This window comes from Staurois parvus, unplaced genomic scaffold, assembly GCF_062004578.1.
Source record: "Staurois parvus isolate SC_StPar_1 unplaced genomic scaffold, SC_StPar_1.0 ptg000257l, whole genome shotgun sequence".
Taxonomy (NCBI): Eukaryota; Metazoa; Chordata; class Amphibia; order Anura; family Ranidae; genus Staurois; species Staurois parvus.
The window spans coordinates 1,106,753-1,130,830 of NW_028318053.1; the positions used below are offsets into that span (position 1 = coordinate 1,106,753).

Below are 24,078 nucleotides of genomic sequence, written 5' to 3' on the forward strand. Positions count from 1 at the left end.
AAAAAAATATTCTGAACCAATGGACTGCAGACATAGTACAGGGGATGACCAGAGACTGCGGACACAGTACAGGAGATGACCAGAGACTGCAGACATAGTACAGGAGATGACCAGAGACTGCGGACATAGTACAGGAGATGACCAGAGACTGCAGAAACAGTACAGGAGATGACCAGAGACTGCGGACACAGTACAGGAGATGACCAGGGACTGCAGAAACAGTACAGGAGATGACCAGAGACTGCGGACACAGTACAGGAGATGACCAGGGACTGCGGACACAGTGCAGGAGATGACCAGGGACTGCGGACACAGTGCAGGAGATGACCAGAGACTGCGGACACAGTGCAGGGAATGACCAGAGACTGCGGACAGTACAGGGAATGACCAGAGACTGCGGACAGTACAGGGAATGACCAGAGACTGCAGACACAGTACAGGAGATGACCAGAGACTGCGGACACAGTGCAGGAGATGACCAGGGACTGCGGACACAGTACAGGGATGACCAGAGACTGCGGACACAGTGCAGGGAATGACCAGAGACTGCGGACAGTGCAGGGGATGACCAGAGACTGCGGACAGTACAGGGAATGACCAGAGACTGCAGACAGTACAGGGGATGACCAGAGACTGCGGACACAGTACAGGGAATGACCAGAGACTGCAGACAGTACAGGGGATGACCAGAGACTGCGGACAGTGCAGGGAATGACCAGAGACTGCAGACAGTGCAGGGAATGACCAGAGACTGCGGACAGTGCAGGGAATGATAAGAGACTGCAGACAGTGAAGGGGATGACCAGAGACTGCTGACCTTTGGGGAGGGAGGGGGAGCGGGTACCTGAATTTGACAGGTACCCGCTCCCACTTCCGCGGAGTTGCCTTCCCTCTTCTTCCCGGGCCGGCTTCTGTGACAGCCGGGTGCCCACTGCGCAGGTGCAAGAAGCGCTTCGCTTTGTGAATGGCCCGGCGCCTTCTGTGACCTTTCATGTGTCCCAGAAGACACCGGATCATTCACAAAGCGCAGCACATGCGCAGTGGGCACCCGGCTGTCACAGAAGCCAGCGCGGGAAGACTGTGCAGCGCTGGAGCGAGGAACAGGTAAGGCCCTGCAGGAGAGAACAGCTGAGCGGCCGGCCCGGTATTCTGACATGGTGGCGGCAGAAATACCGGACCGGCCGCTTTACATTCGCTCCATAAGACGCACTGACATTTTCCCCCCTTTTTGGGGGGGAAAAAAGTGCGTCTTATGGTGCGAAAAATACGGTATATATTTGGTCACCAGCAACATTTTAGGATTTTTCAGGTATTTACCAAAACATATTCAAGCTATAGTTCTACATTGGATATGGGTTGAAAGTGCACACTCTCAGGTTTAATTTGAGGGTATGTACATCCAAATTGGAGGACGGGTTTAGGAATTACAGCTCTTAACAGTAGCCACCCCCCTTTTTGAAGGGACCAAAAGTAATTGGGACAATTGAATCAAAAGCGGTTTCATGGCCAGGTGTGGGCTACTCCATTATTTCTTCATCAATTAAGCAGGTAAAAGGTCTGGAGTTGATTCTAAGTGTGGTATTTGCATTTGGAATCTATTGCTGTGAACCTACATCATGCGTTCAAAGGAGCTGTCCATGCAAGTGAAACAGGCCATTGTAAGGCTTCAAAAACTAAACAAATCCATCAAAGAGATAGCAGCAACATTAAGAGTAGCCAAATCAACAGTTTGGTACATTTTGAGGAAAGAAGAACACACTGGTGAGCTCAGCAACCTAAAAAAAAGGCATGGACGTCCACGGAAGACAATAGTGGTGGATGATTGCAGGATCCTCTCTACTACCGTAAGAAAAACCCATTCACAACATCCAGGCAAGTGAAGGACACTCTCCAGGAGGTGTGCGTATCATTGTCAAAGTCTACATTCAAAAGAAGACTTAACTAGAGCAAATACAGAGGGTTTACCACAAAGTGCAAAGCATTCATAAGCCTGAAGAATAGAAAAGCAAGATTAGACTTTGCCAAAAAAAACATCTAAAACAGCCAGACCAGTTCTTGAAAAGCATTCTTTGGACAGATGAAACTAAGATTAATCTGTAACAGAATGACGGGAAGAACAAAGTGTGGAGAGGGCTTGGAACAGCTCATGATCCAAAGCACACAACGTCATCTGTAAACCATGGTGGAGGCAGCATTATGGCAAAGGCAGGCATGGCTTCCAGTGGCACTGGGTCATTGGTGTTTATTGATGATGTGACAGAAGCAGCACGATGAATTCTGCAGTGTTTAGAGATATACTATCAGCCTAGATTCAGCCAAATGCAGCAAAGTTGATTGGACGGTGCTTCACAGTACAAATGGACAATGATCCAAAACACACTGCAAAAGCAACCCAGGAGCTTTTGATGGAAAAGAAGTGGAATATCCTGCAATGGCCGAGTTAATCACCTGATATCAACCCAATTGAGCATGCCTTGCACTTGCTGAAGACAAAACTAAAAAAGGTAGAAAGACCCACAAACAAAGAACAACTGAAGACAGCTGCAGTTAGAGCCTGGCAAAGCATCAGAAAGGAGGAAACCCAGTCTTTGGTAATGTCCATGGGTTCCAGACTTCAGGCAGTCATTGCCAGTAAAGGATTCTCAACAAAATTTGGAAAATTACCATTTTATTTATGATTATATTTGTTTGTCCAATTACATTTGAGACCCTGAAAATGGAGGGACTGTGTATAAAAATGGTTGCAGTTCCTAAAATTTGTACTTGATATTTATGTTCAACCCCTTGAATTAAAGCTGAAAGTCTGCAATTCAAATTCATTTGGATTGTTTCGTTCTAATTTATTCTGGTGGCATACAAAGCCAAAAGTATGAAAATTGTGCCTGTGTCCAAATATATATGGACCTAACTGTATATCTATGGGCTGTCTTGGAAGATGATTTGGGGGAAAAAAAAAACTGACACCAAAGCTGACAGGTTACGCATGGCCTAAGGGCACTGGCTTTATGCATGCCCAACCTTGCCAAAAAGACTGCATCTGATGATATTGCAATCCTAAGCCAGATGCCCCAGGTCCTGATACAGAGCACATGAGGAGGCGAAATGACCCTGAGAACCGCACTTATTACAGAGCTTGAGCTCTACAGGGTAGAACACAACAATCCTATTCTTCCCAATGATACCCATCACCAAAATCTTGTCCACAACCAACCTCCTGATTAGGGGAGGTACCCCCACCCTCCCACCCTGAGCTGCATCACATTCCGCTGCCTGAAAGGCAGATGGCAGACCTGCAGCAGACTCCCCCCCCCCCCCCCCCCCGAGCTGACAGCCTGATGTAACCCCCTCCCTCCCAGCCAGAGCCCCAGCATAAGTTTTACTTGCAGTATCAGAAGCTCCAGAACTCAGATCTGCACTCTGGCCATTGGTTGCAGGAGCCACAGAATCAGCACTCTGCAAATTACCAGAGGAAGCAGCAACTGTCACTCCATCCGCCACCACACGTGCATTCCCTTTTCCAGAATTTCAAGCAGCTTTATCCTTCACATACTTTCTTTCACTCGTGGCACTACTGCTCCAAGCAGACCCACTCACACTAGATGCTCCCATCTTCACCTCCTCCCGCAACATACTCCACTTAGGCAAAAGCCTTGCACTCCTTGTCACTCTCCCTTGGGTTTCAGCAACACCTTTTTTTACATTACAGCTGACATTTTCTTCCCACCATTTACTGCTGTACTTGCGGCTACCAGCAGGAATTGTTCAGAAAATATGTCAATTCCCACATTTACCTTCCTCCCAGCAGAGTCTACAGTCACATAATTTTTGGTAGCAGAGTCCACAGTCACAGATCCCAGGATCAGCAAAGTCCAGTCCTACAGGCACAGCAGCCATCTTCCCTGCAGAGGTCTGTGCAGACACAGGAGGATTTCTCTCCAAAACTCTGATGTGTGCACACTGCTCTGCATACCGACAGTTTTAATAAAGCATGGATTTTCTGTAGGTTTTTCCTTTAGGAGGATCAGGTACAGAGTCCTCGCCATCATCAGCTGAATGAGCTGAAAAACGGAAGGTTCTTCAGGTTAATGGAAACTCCATTTCTGTAATAAAGTTTAGCAGCCCTTCCCTATTTTCCTCTACCTCCTGTGCTGTTCCTCCAGCTTGCTGGGGAGAGAGTGAGGCAGAGGCCGCAATTTGCTCTGGTGAAACAGATCCTGAGGTGGATGGGATACTAGGGGCGGCATCCAGGACCCCCTCCACCCATACTGCAACTTTACCATGACTGGGGTCTCCCTTAATTTTCTGGAACCTTTCCTCGTTCTGGAACATTTCTTGAATGCTCCGCTCTTTTTGTTCAGTGCTTTAATCAGACTTTGCTGCTTTTCGATGGCATTCTCCAAAACTTTCAGCTCTGGTTTAAGACTCTGATGCTTGCTGCTCCATGCTTTATTGTGCAGCATCTTTTTTCTTACCTGCTTTTAGGCTCATCCGCTTTTCCTCCTCCTTTGCAATTCGCAAACGGTTAGCAGCCCGCTCTCTGAAAGCAGGGAGGGATTCCCCTTTTTTAGGGCCACAGCCAAGGTCTTCAGGTGAATACAAAGCTTGAGAGCGTAAGCTAGGTCTCTCAGTGGGAACACTGCCTGGGCCATTCCCTGAATCTTCCATACTCACTGGGGCCAGGCAGGTAGACCTGGTCCCCTAGTGTCTGGAGAGAGAGAGTTACAGCACAAGCAACCTCTCTGGTGCAGAGACTGATGTGACTGGCTCAGTGTTCTTTGTATACAAAAAAGCTCTAGCTCCACCAACTCACTTCAAAAGACTCATGCCAGACGAGGGTAGCAGGCAGTGAGATGGAAAAATAATCCAGCATTTGAGTTTAGAAATCACATCAGCCAGCCTCCCAGGCTCCAGTTGACACACGCGGATAATTGTAAAGAGGTCTGCGATGGTAAGAAGTTCTGTACAATGTCAACATTGCTTTGCACAATGAGCCATTTGGTGTGATGCTTCAATTACAGCCAGCCTTTCTTCTTTTCGTGTAAATACCTGTCTGGCATGAGGCTTATGAAGTGAGCAGGTAAAGCTGGAGAAGATATATCTCAAGGAGAAAAAGTCCTATTGAAGCCACTTTTTGTATAAAAGGGGTCAAAGCAATTTAGTGAGTTTGCAGAGGTGGAAATATACAGATGCACCATGTGGTGTGAAGCACAGAGTGGCTTGTGGGCACCTGTGACATGGTGGAGCAGTGGCATAATTGTGGAGGAAATATAGCACTGGTTCCTTAATAGGTGCACAGCACACTTTATGATTGCTTTTGATGCACTGGTCACTTTATGAATATATTTGAAAGCAGTGGACACTTTATAGATTTATTGATGTAAATGCCACTTTATTAACTGGAAATATCACAGTTATGCATATACTGTATGTTTTTGATGAACTATAAATTGATTTGTAGGAAGAATTTCTTTTTTGCATAGAGCGCAGTATATATAGCAAAATTGTAACACCTATGTGTTTGATACAGCTGTTGAGAAATGTATGTATTCTCTATCTGGCACAGGTTAAGTAAAATTGATTGAAAAACACTGGAGTATTTTTTCCCAGGTTCCTCTACCAATAATCTCTGTTCCAGTTCTGATATCCGTTTACAACCTATGCCTGCTTCTCGATGATCCTTGTTTTCCACCTACCCTGAGCTTATGCATGTTTCTCAATGAATCTCTTCATCTTCCTGCCCTGAATTTCTGCCTATTTGACCATGTCCTTGCCTTCCGATTTTGTACCATGCTTAGGGTCCGATTTTGTACCATGCTTAGGGTCCGATTTTGTACCATGCTTAGGGTCTGCCTGTTATTAGCGGTTTCCACTCCAAGTTTAACTGAGGGCCAAAACCTGGGAGCCTTCCACAGCAAAGTTCACTATCCCTTGTGCTCTGGTAAATACTGAGCATTTTTTTTTAGGCCCTTCAACTTGGCCCAGGGCCTACATAAAAGTTAACGACACAGAGGATCCATCACCTGACAATATTGCAGTCACAAAAGTGTGTAGATATACATTAAATTACATTGTAGTGTTCAAGATAACCAGTTAAAAAAAAAAGGAAGAAGAAAGGGAGAACACTACATATCAATCACTGGAAACGTCCTGCACACTGTAAACTTAGTAAGCATTTTGCACCTTTTCCAGCCATAATACATAAACTTGCTCACTCGGTCCGAACGCACAGATCAACTGCTCACTGCCACAGTACACAGAGAGACCACAAAGAATTACACTGCATAGTCAGAAAACACAAACAGTCCACACACAAACAGCCACAGACACAGCCTGTACCTGATGTACATCTTACAGACCAATCCTTCAGTTGCAGTACATAGAGTGCATATCTAATCACCACACACTGAAAGGAGGCACACAAAAAAGAAAAGAAAAGAAAAAAAAAAAGGACTGCATGAAGATAGAACCCGCACACTCAGTTACATCATGAAGATGGACCCGATCCTAAATCCCAGGTCGCCATGGCGACTAGAAATTGCCTCCTGGTTCTAGGGTTCACACACTGCCTCCCATAGACTTCAATGGGAAGTCACGCTTCATAGACTTCAATGGGAAGTCACGCCCCATAGACGTCAAAAAGGGAAAAAGCCTCCCATAGACGTCAAAGGGAAAAAATGTAAACGTGGCACACACAAAGAGCATAATGACAGCATTGTGGAGTTACTATTCTTTTCTCATAATATAGCATTGACCTTTTTGCATGAAACACACACTGAGCAATTTCAGGAGATTTACCTATGCTAGGTAGTGACTAAGGTTTGTCAAAATATAGTGACTCGGTGCACACGCACATTGTGATCAGCAACATACAGGGCTTTCCCCAAAGAATCACACTTTGCTGTGTTATAAGGTGAAACTGACAAGTAAATGGCATCCACTCACTTTATTCCATTGTCATTATAGCGTTTGCTAAGCTTTTCCTTAATGACTTGGAAATATTGTAGTACATAAGAGAGCAAAAAGGAAAATGACATAATTATTGGTACCCTTAACCAAATATTTATCGCACACTTGTTTGAGGTGATAGCTTCACGCAGGCATTTTTTGTATCTCTGAATGAGACTTCTAAACTTTTCATCTGGCACCGTTCTTCTTAAAAGAGAAGTATAGGTTTCCTTCTTCTAGCTTACATCTGTTCGATGTGAGCTGCTAACAACTAAAAATCTTTCCAGATCTCCCAAAAGTGCACACTGTTAGAATCGAGTTAAATACACGTGTGAGGGGTTACAGCCATCTTTGTAGTGTCATGTCAACATTGAGGTCGGGATCCACCCACCTTCCTCTGTTTCCCTGATATCTGGTCTGGGCTGCCTGCTCGCTGCGGAGACCCCACAGATCACAGCTGCTCCCCCCTCCCTCTTCCCAATCCCCCCATCAGGCTGTTCCAATCTTCAGTAAACAGAAGCTAGCACTTCAGAGACTGTAAGGCAAGAGAAATCACTGAAGGTGCTGTGTATTTATTTATTACAGGTACTTCTATGGCAACGCCAATTTACACATTGCTTTACATATATATTGTACATTCACATCAGTCCCTAAACCTCCAGTAGTGTACAATCGAAGGTCCCCAACATTCATTCATACATACACATACTAGGGCCAATTTAGACACGATCCAATTAACCTACCAGCATGTCTTTGGAGTGTGGGAGGAAACCGGAGTACCAGGAGGAAACACGCAGGCACAGGGAGAACATGCAAACTCCAGGAAGGTGGCGCTGTGGTTGGGATTCGAACTACCGACCCCAGCACTGCCAGGCGGAAGTGCTAACCATTTAGCCACAATAAACATGTACTCATATTTCTGCTAAAATCATAATGAAAACAATATATATTTAAAGATCTCGGTATAGAAAGGGGGCAGAGATAGGCTGCGTCTGTATAAAGAATGGGAGGAACTCGGCTGCGTCTGTATAAAGAATGGGAGGAACTCGGCTGCATCTGTATAAAGAATGGGAGGAACTCGGCTGCGTCTGTATAAAGAATGGGATGAACTTGGCTGCGTCTGTATAAAGAATAGGGGGAACTAGGCTGCGTCTGTATAAAGAATGGGGGGAACTAGGCTGTGTCTGTATAAAGAATGGGAGGAACTAGGCGGTGTCTGTATAAAGAATGGGGGGAACTAGGCTGCGTCTGTATAAAGAATAGGGGGAACTAGGCTGCGTCTGTATAAAGAATGGCAGGAACTCGGCTGCGTCTGTATAAAGAATGGGATGAACTAGGCTGCGTCTGTATAAAGAATGGGGGGAACTAGGCTGTGTCTGTATAAAGAATGGGAGGAACTAGGCGGTGTCTGTATAAAGAATGGGGGGGAACTAGGCTGCGTCTGTATAAAGAATAGGGGGAACTAGGCTGCGTCTGTATAAAGAATGGGGGGAACTAGGCTGTGTCTGTATAAAGAATGGGAGGAACTAGGCGGTGTCTGTATAAAGAATGGGAGGAACTAGGATGTGTCTGTATAAAGAATGGGAGGAACTAGGATGTGTCTGTATAAAGAATGGCAGGAACTAGGATGTGTCTGTATAAAGAATGGGAGGAACTAGGATGTGTCTGTATAAAGAATGGGGGGAACTAGGATGTGTCTGTATAAAGAATGGGGGGAACTAGGATGTGTCTGTATAAAGAATGGGGGGAACTAGGATGTGTCTGTATAAAGAATGGGAGGAACTAGGATGTGTCTGTATAAAGAATGGGAGGAACTAGGATGTGTCTGTATAAAGAATGGGAGGAACTAGGATGTGTCTGTATAAAGAATGGGGGGAACTAGGCTGTGTCTGTATAAAGAATGGGGGGAACTAGGATGTGTCTGTATAAAGAATGGCAGGAACTAGGATGTGTCTGTATAAATAATGGGGGGAACTAGGATGTGTCTGTATAAAGAATGGGGGGAACTAGGATGTGTCTGTATAAAGAATGGAAGGAACTAGGATGTGTCTGTATAAAGAATGGCAGGAACTAGGATGTGTCTGTATAAAGAATGGCAGGAACTAGGATGTGTCTGTATACACACAGTGCAAATCCAAGCTGTCTGTAACAGAATTCAGTAACTGCAGTGTGTGTGTGTGAAGTGACAGGATGAGAGGAGCAACTCAACAGCCACAGTGTCCACAGAAGGAAGAGGGGTGCAACTGAAATCTGGGGGAGCAGAAGCCCTCCCCAACACCCCCAGATCCAGACATGCCTATTACACGTGTGTCCAAGCAGTAAACAACACAGCATTTACCATCTTGCCAGGCAGCCTTGGTTTCCTGTTTTCTGTGTGACACCAAGAAAACAGAGCCATGTGACACGAGCTTGTTCTAGTTTGTGGCTTGGATGTGGGCCCATGCAGGAAGCTCGTCCACAGCTCCCAGGGAAGGAGGGACAGAGAAGGCGGGTGGATTGCTGAAGTTCTATCCACCCCATCTAAACTTTCAAACTCAAGATGGACCGTTACTGGGAGCTAAATGAAAGATGCAGTGCATGTGCTGGAAACACAGAAGAATGTAGGAAAGAAGCAGCAGATTTGTGATGGTGATATCTGATAAATACTTAAGCCATCCAATACTTCTCTTTAAGCAAACTTTTGAGTATAAAGCTGCTGCAATCCACAAAAACCAAACCCAATTTTGTTGCAAAAGTACTTTTTCCCAGGACTGTGGTTTGTCAACATGCACTTCAGCAAAATTCCAGTCTGGTATATTTGTGTCTTTTCTTTAGATGTGGGTCCTCCAAGGTTTTTTTTGGGGGGGTTACATTTCAATTCGACTGCAAACACCACAAACTGGGGGAGGAGGGAGGGAATAAATTTCACTACCACTGCATGGATCACCATTGCTGGGGATTACTAAGTAATAGTTATGCACTGTTACCCAATCAAAAAACCAATCCCACTGAATAATATATAATAGGCCAGAAACGACTAATCACCATAATTGATTATGAAAAATAATTGTCAGCTATTTTCATAATCAAATTAGTTGGCCTATATACAGAATGCATTATTTGTTTACATATCAAATACAGTGCAGCACACATAAAGCTCAGTACACCGTTCATACATGTAAGTGAATGAGAACTTATGTGTGAGGAGCAATGCCTCGTGGGACATGTAGTCCTGAGCAGAAGGAAATGATTTAAAGTGATCCTAAAGTCAGAAGTTTTTCTACCATGCTATAGGGGCACATTATACTATACTTTGTGGCTTGCTACAAGGGCACTCTGAAGGCAGGAGGAGCCAGAAGCGCCATTTAGGGACCCCAGAACAGGAGAATCGGGGCTGCTCTGTGCAAAACCATTACACAGAACAGGCAAGTATGACACGTTTGTAAATGTTGGATTTTTTTAAATAAACAACAATCACTTTCAGGGCCCTGTGTAGGAAAGATCAGCATCTGAACCCAGAGAAGCTGGAGGTTGATACACTGGAGGCAATTTAAGGCATTACAATCACATTCAATGTAAAAGTTTACCAGTATTGTGCATTTTATATAAAATGATTATATCTATGCAAAAAAACTCTCTGCCTTTTAGTACTACTTTAATATAAAAGATTTATACCCCTCCATCCCACCCTTCATGTAGCTTCATGTCTGACTCCCAGTTAAAATACCCTATTTATATAGAATTACTTTCACTCTTTCACAGTATAAATTAACCCTTATAGTAGTGATTATGTGCTGTTTTTATATTATTATTACAATATAACCATTATGACAGATGATAAAAAAATGCATGCTGCTGCTACTAAAGGTCTTATGCTGGCCATACACGTATCGATTTTCAGACTAGAAAATTCTTTGTACATTCTACACTGTCAGAAAATTATTTTGATCAAGAAAAATTTTCTATTCTGCTCCTTCACATTTTCCCGTCACTGTTGTAGAAAAGGAAAATAGATCTGATCCCACGAATGATTAGAAAATCAAACAAACACTCTTAAAACAATTTTAAAACTCACTTGTGTACAGCCATCAAAAGTGAAAGCAGTTGCAGGTAGCTTGATAGAAGCTGCCTGTCTATGACAAGGGAGTCTGTTATGCATATTATTATTAAATATAATATTATTAAATATATTATGCATAACAGACTCCCTTGTCATAGGCAGGCAGCTTCTATCAAGCTACCTGCAACTGCTTTCACTTATGACGGCCATACACAAATGAATTTTTCGTTTAAAATGTTTGTTTTAAGAGTGTCTGAAAAATCTGCAAAACAGTTTTAGGTCTATTAATTTTTTTTTTTTTTTTTCTTTAAAGTGAAACAATACTCACCTCAGCTCCAGTTATGTGGCATCCTCTGGGTGGGGAAGATGTCTCTTCTGTGCATGCAAGGGAGTTCAGTCAAATTTGGCATTACAGAATCTGTACAGCAAGCTGCACGTGTGCAGTCCACTGCATGGGGGTGGACAGGCAGGTAAGTAGCAAGAAAGCTCTGGTTGGCCGCACATCCGGTTATATCACCTTTTCTTACAGCATATTCATAAAAACAGCTCAAAGACACAAATAAGGGGGGGGGGATGAGTATCACCAGCTAACAAGTTTCACACTCACTTAGCACTTAATCATAGCTCACTGGCAGGTAAGTAGCTGTAATGCAGAAGGGACAAAAATCCTGCTTGTCCACCAATTTTAATATTTTAGGCTAAAGTTCCATTTTGATATCTGAGCCTGAGGATGTGTACCAGATTCAACTGCTAACAGTGTACACACACACACACAAACCCCCCCCCCCCCACTTCGCCCAGAACATTGTTGCAATTACAAATGTTTTGCCATTCACATGTTTATTTCTTGTTTGTATTGGTATGACACAAAAAAAGTGCAGAAACAAAAAACCCAGATCTGACACATTCCACACAACTCCAAAAATGGACTGTATAAAATGAATGGCACTTTCTCCAAATTGTAAGAAATAATTGCATTCCAAGTCTGTGATGCTCTTGTAATTTGTAATTAAACTCACCTCTATCAATTAACAGATCTTAAAGCGATGCTAAAGGCTTCATTTTTTTATTATGAAAATAACAAACATATCTATACTTACCTGCTTGTGTGCAGTGGTTTTGCACAGAGCAGCCCAGATCCTCCTCCGCTCGGGTCCCCCGCAGGCTCTCCTGGCCCCTCCCTCCTGTCCAGTGCCCCTACAGCAAGCAGCTTGTTTGTGAAGCTCCTGTAATTTAACTCACCTGTGTCAATCAACAGATTTTAATGTTCCTGTGTCCACTGTGCGCAACATTGTCAAGAAGTTTACTTGATTGAAGATTGTAACAAAGGATTGTTCGGATGGTGGATAAAGAACCTCGATCAACTTCCAGACAAATTCAAGCTGACCTTCAGGCACAAGGTACAACTGTGTGAGCTCACACTATACGTTGCGATCTGAATGAAAAGGGGCACTATGGTAGAAGACCAGTGAGGACCCCACTGCTTACACAGAAACATAAAAAATGCAAGATTGGAGTTTGCCAAAAAACTTACCTGAGGAAGCAAAAATCCTTTTGGGAGAATGTGCTGTGGACAGACAAAACAAAATAAAGCTTTTTGGAAAAGCCCATCATTCTATTGTTTTCAGAAAAAGAAATTAAGTCTTTAACAGCTTCCCGTCCGCCCTATAGCAGAAGTACTGCTACAGGGCTGCATAGGTGCGCAAAATCACGTACTGTATATATACACACACACATGTGATTTTGCAGATCCGGGTAGGAATTGTTGTAAACAAAACAATTCTCTCCTCTGTCAGCTCCTGCACACTGCTTTGTTACAGCGAAACACTAACACAGGACACTTTGTAAAACAGCACACAGTTAACCTTTTGATTGCCCCACGTTAACCCCTTCCTGCCCAGTGCCATTAGTACAGTATCAGTGCTTTTTATTAGCACTGATCTCTGTATTGGTGTCACTGGGGATGTCATTGACATCAAGTCAGTTCCCCCCAGTGTCAGAATGCCCGCCGTAGTCCTGCTAGAAGTCACTGATCGCTGCCATTAGTAAAGATACCGCCATAACTTTCATGTAAACCAATTAATTTACATGTATTGGAATTTTTTTTTTTAACAAAGACGTAGCAAAATACATTTTGGCCTAAATTTATGATGAAATTTAGATTTTTAATTTTTTTTTTTACTGGACATGTTTAATAGCAAAAATTCTAAAATATTGTTTTTTTTCTCAAAATTGTCTTTTTTTTATAACACAAAAAGTAAAAAAAAAAAAAAACCACACAGGCAATCACATACCACCAAAAGAAAGCTCTATGCGTCGGAAAAAAAAAAGGGTGAAAATTTAATTTGCATGACCGTGCAATTTTCCGTTAAAGTAACGCAGCGCCGTAACGCAAAAAATTAACTGGTAAGGAAGGGGGGGGGGGGGGGATTCCTCTGGAGAGCAAGTGGTCAAAGAAAAGAATACAGTCCCTACAGTCAAACATGGTGGAGGTTCACTGTTTTGTGGTCGCTTTGCTGCTTCAGGCACTGGATGTCTTGACCGTGTGCATGGCATTATGAAATCTGAAGCCTATCAAAAGAATTCTGGGGTGCAATGTAGGGCCTATTGTCAAAGTTGGGTCTCCGGCAGAAGTCATGGGTCTTACAACAGGACAATGACCCAAAGCACACATCAAAAAGCATCCAGAAATGATTTAAGACGAAGCGCTGGAGAGTACTGAACTGGCCAGCAAGGAGTCCAGATCTCAATCCCATAGAGCACCTGTGGCAACATCTCAAAACAGCAGTTGGGAAAAGGAACCCTTTCAATCTGAAAGACTTGGAGCAGTTGGCGAGAGAAGAGTGGTTCAAAATTCCAGTAGAGAGGTGTGTCACGGTCTCCCCCCTCACTCCCTCGCTTTCCCCCTCCCTTCGCCATTACATGTCCCTGCGCCCGCACATAGCTCACACAAAGTGGTGTGCTGGATGCCAGGGATCTGCCCCCTGCAGTGAGGTTCGCACCTCTCCTCGGCCGGGCACCGAGGAGTCTGCCACCCCGCTGCACCTGCATGTGGATTCCCCACATGCAGGCCACCTGGGTGTCTCCACGTGCCCCCTCCCCTTGTCTCGGCAGGCACAGCCCCGAGGTTCCCGCGCTCTGTGCCTGCCGGAGACAAAGGCCGCACTCCCTATGCGTGGCTGGAATGAGGCGGCGGGGCTTGTTGCCCCCGAAACCCGACGCCGGGCTGGCCGTTGCAACCACTAAGTGTCCTTCTCCGGTGATAAAAAGACCGGAGCAGGACCCGAGCAGTTACTTCGTTCCCTGCTCGTGACAAAGTGCTGTGAGGTCTGAGTTGCGGCCAGACCCTACAGCCAAGACCCTGAAAAGCCTGCCTTCTGCTAGGTGAACTTGCCAGCCTGTTTATTGCTGAAAGCCCTGCAAGTCTGCCTGACGCTGAGAGCCCTGCAAGCCTGTCCGCCTGCTGCTGAGTGTCCCTGCAAGCCCGCCTGCTGCTGAGTGTCCCTGCAAGCCCGCCTGCTGCTGAATGCCTCTGCAAGCCCGCCTGCTGCTGAGTGTCCCTGCAAGCCCGCCTGCTGCTGAGTGTCCCTGCAAGTCCCTCTGCTGTGTGCACAGATTACCCCTTGCCTGCCTGGACTGCCCTTTGCTGTGCCTTGACTCTCATTGCTTCAACTGCCCCTCTGCTGTGTATCCGGATTACCCCTTGCCTGCCTGAACTGCCCTCTGCTGAGCCCGGATTATCTTTGCCTGAACTGCCCCTCTGTTGCGTGCCCGGATTACCCATTACCTGCCTGAACTGTCCCTCTGTTGTGTGCCCTGGACTTAACCCTTGTTGCTCCGATCAAGTGTCCCAAATCCCTCAATAAAAACCTTGTGTGCCCACTACTCTCTGCGTGTGTTCTGTCCCGCCTATACCTCCATCCGTGTAAGAAAAGCACTCATGGTTACAGAAAGCAATAGATTTCAGATATTTTTTCCAAGGGGTTCGCTATCAAATATTAAATTGAGGGTGCCAAAAATTTTGCCCAGTCCATTTTTGGGGTTTTGCATGGAATGTGTCAGATTTGACTTTTTGTCTCTCCACTTTTTTGCGTCATACCAATACAAACAAAAGAAATAAACATGAGAATGCCTAAACATTTGTAATTGCAACAATTTTCTGAGTAAAGTAGTGCATTATCTGACAGAAATGCAAGGGTGCCAATATTTTTGGCCATGACTGTATATCTCTTCTGTTATTCTCAAGAGTGGATTAGATCTTTTGTTCCCTAACCATATAGCTGGTTATTTATATTTACCCCGGTGTGTCTGTATGTATGTATGTATGTATGTATGTATGTATGTATTCAAGAAAAAATTACTTTACATAATAACTACATTATACACCAAACTTAGAGGTTTTTATCCGAGTAATCTAAACAATAAATCGTCCAACTAATCGATTCTAAAAATACATTTTTGGTTGCAGCCCTAATATACAACACCTGACAGCTGTTGCATGCACCCCAATGTATTCCCACTTTTTACGAATAAATAGCAATTCATCAGGGATGTACAAAAATAAATAAAAAAAATATTGATTATGAGCACCTCATAGCAAGTACACTGAAATCTGTGTAATATTGCATATAAAAAATATATAGCATGTGATCATACTCCCATAAATAATCAAAAACAAAGTGCTCAGTGCAAGAATCACTGACCTCAAAATCACACAATAGTTTATAAATACCGCATAAATAAAAATTAATTCACAAGCAATATTAAACAAAAAAAAAAAATTAATATATATGAAAAAAGGAGTGTAACATGTTGTGTAGGACTGATGCCCAGACCACCCTCTCATCCTACGATCCCTCGTTGTGCCAGGTAGAGGAAACTTAAATTGTGTCACAATTTTTAAAAAAACTGCGGCTGCGCAGAGCTCCGCCTGCGTCATTTATTCACAGAGTTCTGTGAACGGGAAACTACAAGTACTGACAACCTTTGTGGCTGTCAGCTTGCAGTTCTCAATTAACTACAACGGAGCCGTTGAGCGCTGTGGTAGTTCATCGTATAGACAGGAAAATCAATGAACAGGCAGACAGATTACACTGAGACTACAGGAGACCTGCATGGCACCGGCGATCTGCTGATTGCTGTTGCAATGCTTTCTAGGTTCCTAAAACAAAAAAAATTGCTAACAAAAATAGCGAATGCACATTTTTTTTTACCTGCAAAAATAAATGAAGAAAGAAATAAGTGCATTTATTTTTTGTTAAAAGGTGAACTTATCCTTTAATACAAAATGTACAACATGAATTCAAAGTCCCATAAATAGTGGGAAATAAAAGTGCTATGTTCAGTATCCACTGTGATTTCCTTGAAGATCAGATTGCACCCCAAGAGGCACTGTGCACCCATACATGCACTGCTCAAAAAAAATTAAATAAACACTTTTTAATCAGAGTATAGAATCAAGTCAATTAAGCTCCTGGGATATTGATCTGGTCAGTTAAGTAGCAGAGGGGGTTGGTAATCAGTTTCAGCTGCTTTGGTGTTAATGAAATTAACAACAGGTGCACTAAGATGGGCAACAATGAAATGACCCCCAAAAAAGGAATGGTCTCACAGGTGGAGGCCACTGCCATTTTTTCCCCCTACTCATCTTTTCTGACTGTTCTTCACTAGTTTTGCATTTGGCTATGGTCAATGTCACTACTGGTAGCATGAGGTGATACCTGGACCCTACAGAGATTGCAGATGCAGTCCAACTCCTCCAGGATGGCAGATCAATACATGCTATTGCCAGAAGGTTTGCTGTGTCTTCCAGCACAGTCTCAAGAGTATGGAGGAATATTCCAGGAGACAGGCAGCTACTCTAGGAGAGCTGAACAGGGCCGTAGAAGGTCCTTAACCCATCAGAATGACCGGCATCTGCTCCCTTGTGCAAGGAGGAACAGGATGAGCACTGTCAAAGTCCTACAAATGAGCTCCAGCAGGCCACTGGTGTTAAATGTCTCTGACCAAACAATCAAACAGACTTCATGAGGGTGGCCTGAGGGCCCAATGTCCTCTAGTGGGCCCTGTCCTCACTGCCCAGCACCATAGAGCTCGACTGGCATTTGCCACTGAACACCAGAATTAGCAGGTCCGCCACTGGCCCCTGTGCTTTTCACAGATGAGAGCAGGTTCACCCTGAGCAAATGTGACAGATATGAAAGAGTCTGGAGAAGCCGTGGAGAACAATATGCTGCCTGAAAGATAGTTCAGCATGACCGTTTTGGTGGTGGGTCAGTGATGGTCTGGGGAGGCATATCCATGGAGGGACGCGTACATCTACAGGATAGACAAAGGCACCCTGACTGCCATTAGGTATCCTGATGAAATCCTTGTTCCCATTGTCAGACCCTGGGCTGGTGCAGTGGGTCCTGGGTCCTTCCTGGTGCACAACAATGCCCAGCCTCATGTGGAAAGAGTATACAGGCAGTTCCTGGAGGATGAAGGAATTGATACCATTGAATGGCCCCCACTCTCTCCTGACCTAAATCCTTTAGAACACCTCTGGGATATCATGTTTCGGTCCATCCGACACTGCCAGGTTGCCCTTCAGACTGTCCAGGAGCTCAGTGATGCCCTGGTCCAGATCTGGGAGGAAATAATCCAGGACACCATCCATCATCTCATGGTACTCCTAACACGTGGCATTTTGGGATAATCCCAATTAAAGCGCTAGTGACCTACCTAGAGATAGGTGGTCATAGGATGATGGCCAGCGTAAATCCATGTGGGGCACCAGTCTGAGCACAGTGAAGCACTTGTCACCTTAATTCAGAGTTTATTATCAAGAATTCAGCCTTTTGCACTTTATTTGCACATATTGGGACTGCACTGAAAGGTTTTTTTTTTTTTTACAGATGTGTATTGATTATTATGATTATCGATATAATTGATTTTTCTATGTCTTACACCATTTATGCGTGGTCTATATGGTATAACTTATCATTTAAGCCTTCAACATAGTCTGTCACTAATGGAAGCTTGTTTACATTGCCACACAATCCTGGTATGGATCACTTTAATAGTCCCATCTGAGGCTTTAAAAAACGGTATCTGGGACGCTGGTCCCCCAGCTTCTTCTGAGGTGGCAGCGATATCGTCCAAGTCTTCAGATCTCTCTGCTGCTCTTCTCCCCAACTGTGCCTAGGCACCTCATCTCAGATGCCATTTTTTGGGGTGCTGAGGTTGATTACAAGGGATCCATACCAGAATTGTATGGCAATGAAAACAAGCTTCCATTGGTGGCGGACCATGTTGAAGGCTTAAAGCGCATGTTACCTACATGTATGGATGGGTCTATTGTTGAGGTGAACATAAAATTTGACTGGTGTTGGTAGACAGTGCCTGTTGGGGTGTGATCTGATATTCAAGGATATCGCAGTAGATACTGCACATGGCACTTTTTTGGACTATTTATGGGACTTTGACACGTTGCACATTTTGTATTAAATACACGTTTTTTTAGATTTATGAATTGTTCATATTATTTATTTTTTTATGTTGCATTTATAAATTGAGGTGTGATTTGATATCACAGTAGTTATTGCACTGAGCACTTTGTTTTTGATCACGTTATATATTTAGATGTATTATTACACAGATATTAGTGTATTTGTTATGAACTGCGCATTTTAATTATTTATTTTTGGGGATTACTGATGAATTGTTTTATTTATTGGTAAATAGCAAGCAGCGCCAGCACTGTTTTGAGAACACATTGCTGGGGATTATTATTGCGGTCACTGACACCAATACTTGGGGTTATTACTGCATCCACTGAATTAAATGATCATTCTGATCAGCGATTGTAGCTCTACATTGCAAAAAATGCAGCAGTACCAAAACATTTGGGCGGTTAGGTGCTTTTACAGAACATGGAGTTTGAATTGGCTTTCTAACTCAACTCAATGCACCTCACAGTGCAAAAAATGATCCACCACTGGTCTAAACTAAAGTAAAGAATCGTAGATGTTATTTTCTTCAGTATCAGTTTAAACTTAGTTCACAGCAAGATGGCTATTCAATTTTTTTTTAAAATGTGGATAATAAACCCAGTTTGTAAATGGTCTATAGTTATTTAGTATTTAGGAAGTAAGCTGGTATTTACAAGGAATTTCAACCAACAGTCCTAAAAAACAGCCTGACAGAATTGCTGCATTAATAGCAATTAAATGGCACACACAGTCCAATGTTTTGTTGCTGTTTTTGTATTATAGAGCTGAATTTAGGCAGATACATAAGACACATATGAAGCTCTGTTGTAAATATTGCATTCTTAAAATGTACTTTTTTAATGCAAACATTGTAAATACCTGAATTTGGCTTTATATAATCTTTCTGCTGTCAATGTACAGCAGAGTTCAGACTATAGGGGATCTAGCAGCACAATAAGTTAGTCAGTTGTGCTGCAGTGCAAGGGACATGCTAGGGAAGAAAGCATGCGGACAAAGTAAACAGCTGATCAGTCTGCCGCTTCTTCAATATCTAGTTAGTAACACGGCAGGGGTGGTGAGGAGACCAGAAAATGTTGCTGAACTACAGCAGAGATAAATTCCTCCACCGTCAGATATGACTATGCTGTGTAGCACAACTGTTTAAATCTCAGAACTCTATGAATGAGAATACAAAAATTGCTTGCCAGGTACAACAGATCTTATATATGTATTCCATCTGTTTATTTAACTGTATGACTAGAGTTCAGCTTTAAACTCCAGGGAAAAGAAAAATCCTCCCTCGCAGAGGGGTTCCCCTGAAATGCCATAGGGCTCATTTATGCCTTGTGTACCAGTAAATAAAAGACTTTTACACACCAAATGCCTTGCTCCTGCAGGCTTCCTCCATGCTCTGTAACTGCCCCCCACAATCTCTTTTCTAGAGAGGTTCTTGGTCACAGGCACTCTGACATCATCAAGTATAATGCACAGCCGATAGCTCTGCATATTACGTGAGGATGTCAAGGAACAACCCACAAGCAGAGCACCAGCCACTGGGAGAACAAGGGATAAGTTGAGTAAAAGTCCATTTTACTCGTACTCTTGACATACAGGTGAAACTCGAAAAATTTGAATATCGTGCAAAAGTTCATTTATTTCAGTAATACAACTTAAAAGGTGAAACTAATATATGAGATAGACTCATTACATGCAAAGCAAGATAGTTCAAGCCCTGATTTGTCATAATTGTGATGATTATGGCTTACAGCTCATGAAAACCGCAAATCCACAATCTCAGAAAATTAGAATATTACATGCAACCAATAAAACCAGGATTGTACATAGAACAATATCAGACCTCTGAAAAGTATAAGCATGCATATGTACTAAGTACTTGGTTTGGGCACCTTTTGCAGCAATTACTGCCTCAATGCGGCGTGGCATGGAAGCTATCAGCCTGTGGCACTGCTGAGGTGTTATGGAAGACCAGGATGCTTCAATAGCGGTCTTCAGCTCTTCTGCATTGTTCGGTCTCATGTCTCTCATCTTTCTCTTGGCAATGCCCCATAGATTCTCTATGGGGTTCAGGTCAGGCGAGTTTGCTGGCCAATCAAGCACAGTAATCCCACGGTCATTGAACCAGGTTTTGGTGCTTTTGGCAGTATGGGCAGGTGCCAAGTCCTGCTGGAAAATGAAGTCAGCATCCCCATAAAGCTAGTCTGCGGAAGGAAGCATGAAGTGCTCCAAAATCTCCTGGTAGATGGCTGCGTTGACCCTGGACTTAATGAAGCACAGTGGACCAACACCAGCAGATGACATGGCTCCCCAAATCAAAACAGACTGTGGAAACTTCACACTGGACTTCAAGCATCTTGCAGTGTGTGCCTCTCCATTCTTCCTCCATACTCTGGGTCCTTGGTTTCCAAATGAGATGCAAAAGTTGCTCTCATCAGAAAAGAGGACTTTGAACCACTGAGCAACAGACCAGGTCTGTTTTTCTTTAGCCCAGATAAGACGCTTCTGACCTTGTTTGTTGTTCAGGAGTGGAGAATACGACATTATGAAGCCCATGTCCAGGATCCGTCTCTGTGTGGTGGCTCTTGATGCACTGACTCCAGCCTCAGTCCACTCCTTGTGAAAGTCCCCAACACTTTTGAATGGCCTTTTCCTGACAATTCTCTCCAGGCTGCGGTCATCCCTGCTGCTTGTGCACTTTTTTCTTCCACACTTTTCCCTTCCACATAACTTTCTATTAATGTGCTTTGATACAGCACTTTGGGAAAATCCAACTTCTTTTGCAATTACCTTTTGAGGTTTTCCCTCCTTATGGAGGGTGTCAATGATGATTTTCTGCACAACTGTCAGGTCAGCAGTCTTTCCCATGATTGTGATTCCTACTGAACCAGACTGAGCGACCATTTAAAGGCTCAGGAACCTTTGCAGGTGTTATGGCTTAATTAGCTGATTGGAGTGGGACACTTTGAGCCGAGAATATTGCACCTTTTCACAATATTCTAATTTTCTGAGAGTGTGGATTTGGGGTTTTCATGAGCTGTAAGCCATAATCATCACAATGACAAATCACAGCTTGAACTATCTTGCTTTTTATGTAATGAGTCTATCTCATATATTAGTTTCACCTTTTAAGTTGCATTACTGAAATAAATGAACTTTTGCACGATATTCTAATTTTTTGAGCTTCACCTGTATATGAGCATTTAGCTCACTACATGGGGGGGTCCCACTGCAAAGAAGAGTTCAGTTTTAAAGCAGTATTATACCCAAAAGCAAAAATATATCAAACTGCAGCTAACGAAATCTTAGGCCACATGCACACCCTCCCTTCCCTCCTGGCAGAAGTGTTTTGGCAGAAAAAAATCCCGACACTTGTAACGTGTGTAACGCATTTAGGCGTCAAGTGCTTGGGTGCTAATGCATTTAATTTGCTAGAATAGTTTATTTTCTGTCTCTAAACTCCTCTAAAAGCCTACATGCCCATGGACAGATAGGGGGTGATTTACTAAGGCCTCATGCACACTGCTGCTCCTAAACTAACATTTTTAAGGCTTTTGGCGTTTTTTGTCTAAGCTCATGAACGCACGTCAATAGAAGTCTATGTGTGCAGGCTTTTTGGAGCTTTAGGGCATGCCAAACATGGCTAAATGTGCCTAAGCGCTAGGTACACTTAAACAGTTAACACTTCAGAGTTTATTCATTTCAATAGCCAGAATAAATTAAAATTTTGGCCATTGAAATACACTCTCTAACACCAAATGATGGTTGCCTAAACTGGTATGATTGAACACAGCTATGCTGATTTTGCCTGTCAGGTGAAACGTTTGCAATAAACCAGTGTGCATGAAGCTTAAGGGCCGGTTCACACCACAGAAATGCAGTCCAGATGTGTTTCCGCATGCGCGTTTGACACATTCCGGTTAATTTTTACGCTCTTTTTCTTCAATTGAAATAGGGACATGTGCGTTCCTGTGCGTTTTTGGTGTGTTCTGGTGCATTTTACCACATTCCAGTACAGTTCTGTGCAGGAAAAATGCATCCAGTTCTACTTTCTTTTTCTGCAACCAGAAAGCACTGGAACTGCAAGCACTGATGTGAACTATGATATGGACAACCATATAACCCACTTTCTGTGCGTTTTGGATGCAGAGAAAAAAAAAAAAAAAAAAAAACACATGTAGTGTGAATTGGCCATAAAACTGGAGAGTGCAAAATCTGGTGAGCAGCAGTGCATAGCAGCCAATTAGCTTCTAACGTCAGCTTGTTCAATTAGGCCACATTCTTACAGCTGCTCCAGGGACATCTGGCATTTTTTATTTTCTTAAAATCCCCTGCATATCCATGTACAAATAAACTTTTAGAGGAGTTTAGAAGCATAGGCATTTGGAGGCCTTAAAAAAAAAAAAAAAAAAAAAAAAAAAACTCCAGTGCGTCCAGGAGCAGTAGCATTTTTTCAGCAAAAAAGATGCTTGACGCTTCTAAACATGCATTAACGCTAGGCGCGCTTAGCGCTTGAGCGTTAATTTCAGTGGCCAGGATAAATTATTTGTTCTGGCCAATCAAATGCATTAATGCCCAAATGCTTCACACGCCTAAATGTGTTACACACTTTTACAAATCAACCCACTTGTTTGAGGTTCTTTTTTTTTTTAGTCAATTTCCACTTGGTGATCCAGACCAAGCAGGAGTTAGAGGCATGAGATAAACCATTTACTAGTGACAGGTGCTTACAATTCTCAGTTTTTCTTAATTTATATAAAATCTTTATCCCTGAAGGAAAAAAAAAAAAAAACAGTTAGCGTTTCTGCAGCCCATTTACATGAATGAACTGCCTCATGAGTATTTGTCGTAGCAAAAAAGCTTAGGCTCCATCAACATCTCAGTGGTCTGTATAGCGGGCAGAATCGCAGTGATTCTGCCCCGAACCAAAAACACTCTATAAAACTGACATATCGCGCCATTCTTGTTCAGGTGCCATTCGTTTTCACTGGCACCTAAAAACGCAGTGCATGATAAATTGTGCTGCAATTGTGGGAAACCACATTGTGCGAAGCTTGTAGCCCAAAAAGGAGCAGGAGCTTCTTTAGGGGGTGACAAGGTTTGCGCGAATGCAGAGCGATTTACTGCACTATAATCACGACAGAATCGCACCGCATGTTAGGTGCTACAGAAAATGAATGGCACCCGAACAAGCGTGGTGTGATTTGTTAGTTTTACAGAGCATTTTGGGATCATAGGCAGAATCGCGGCGATTCTTCCCAAGATAAAAAACGCCTAGATGTGAATGGAGCCTTAAGGACCAAGTTTTTTCATGCACGACAATATCATTCCATGCTCCCAAACATGGGTCATGCATTTTGCCACAATTTGGAAGCAAGGGCAGAATTTTGACATTTCTGTCCATGATTCCAAATTGCTGGATGTGAACGGTTATGCTAGTTGCACCTGAAATCGCAAAAAATAGTGCAGGAACTACTTTCAAAATTGGAGTCAGAGTCGCACTGATTTGAACAGTTCCATTGTAGACAATAGGGTGCAACTTAAAACTGTCGAATTCCAAGTCGTACCAGTGTGAACCAGGGCTAATACCCCTTTAAGTTATGTGCA

At 43.3% G+C, this 24,078-nt stretch overlaps 1 protein-coding gene across 1 annotated transcript in view; it reads right to left on the reverse strand.

The window, feature by feature from the left end:
- The window catches only part of GALNT4 (polypeptide N-acetylgalactosaminyltransferase 4), a 189,517-nt gene that overhangs the window by 143,859 nt on the left and 21,580 nt on the right, over positions 1-24,078 (reverse strand). The window lies entirely within an intron of this gene.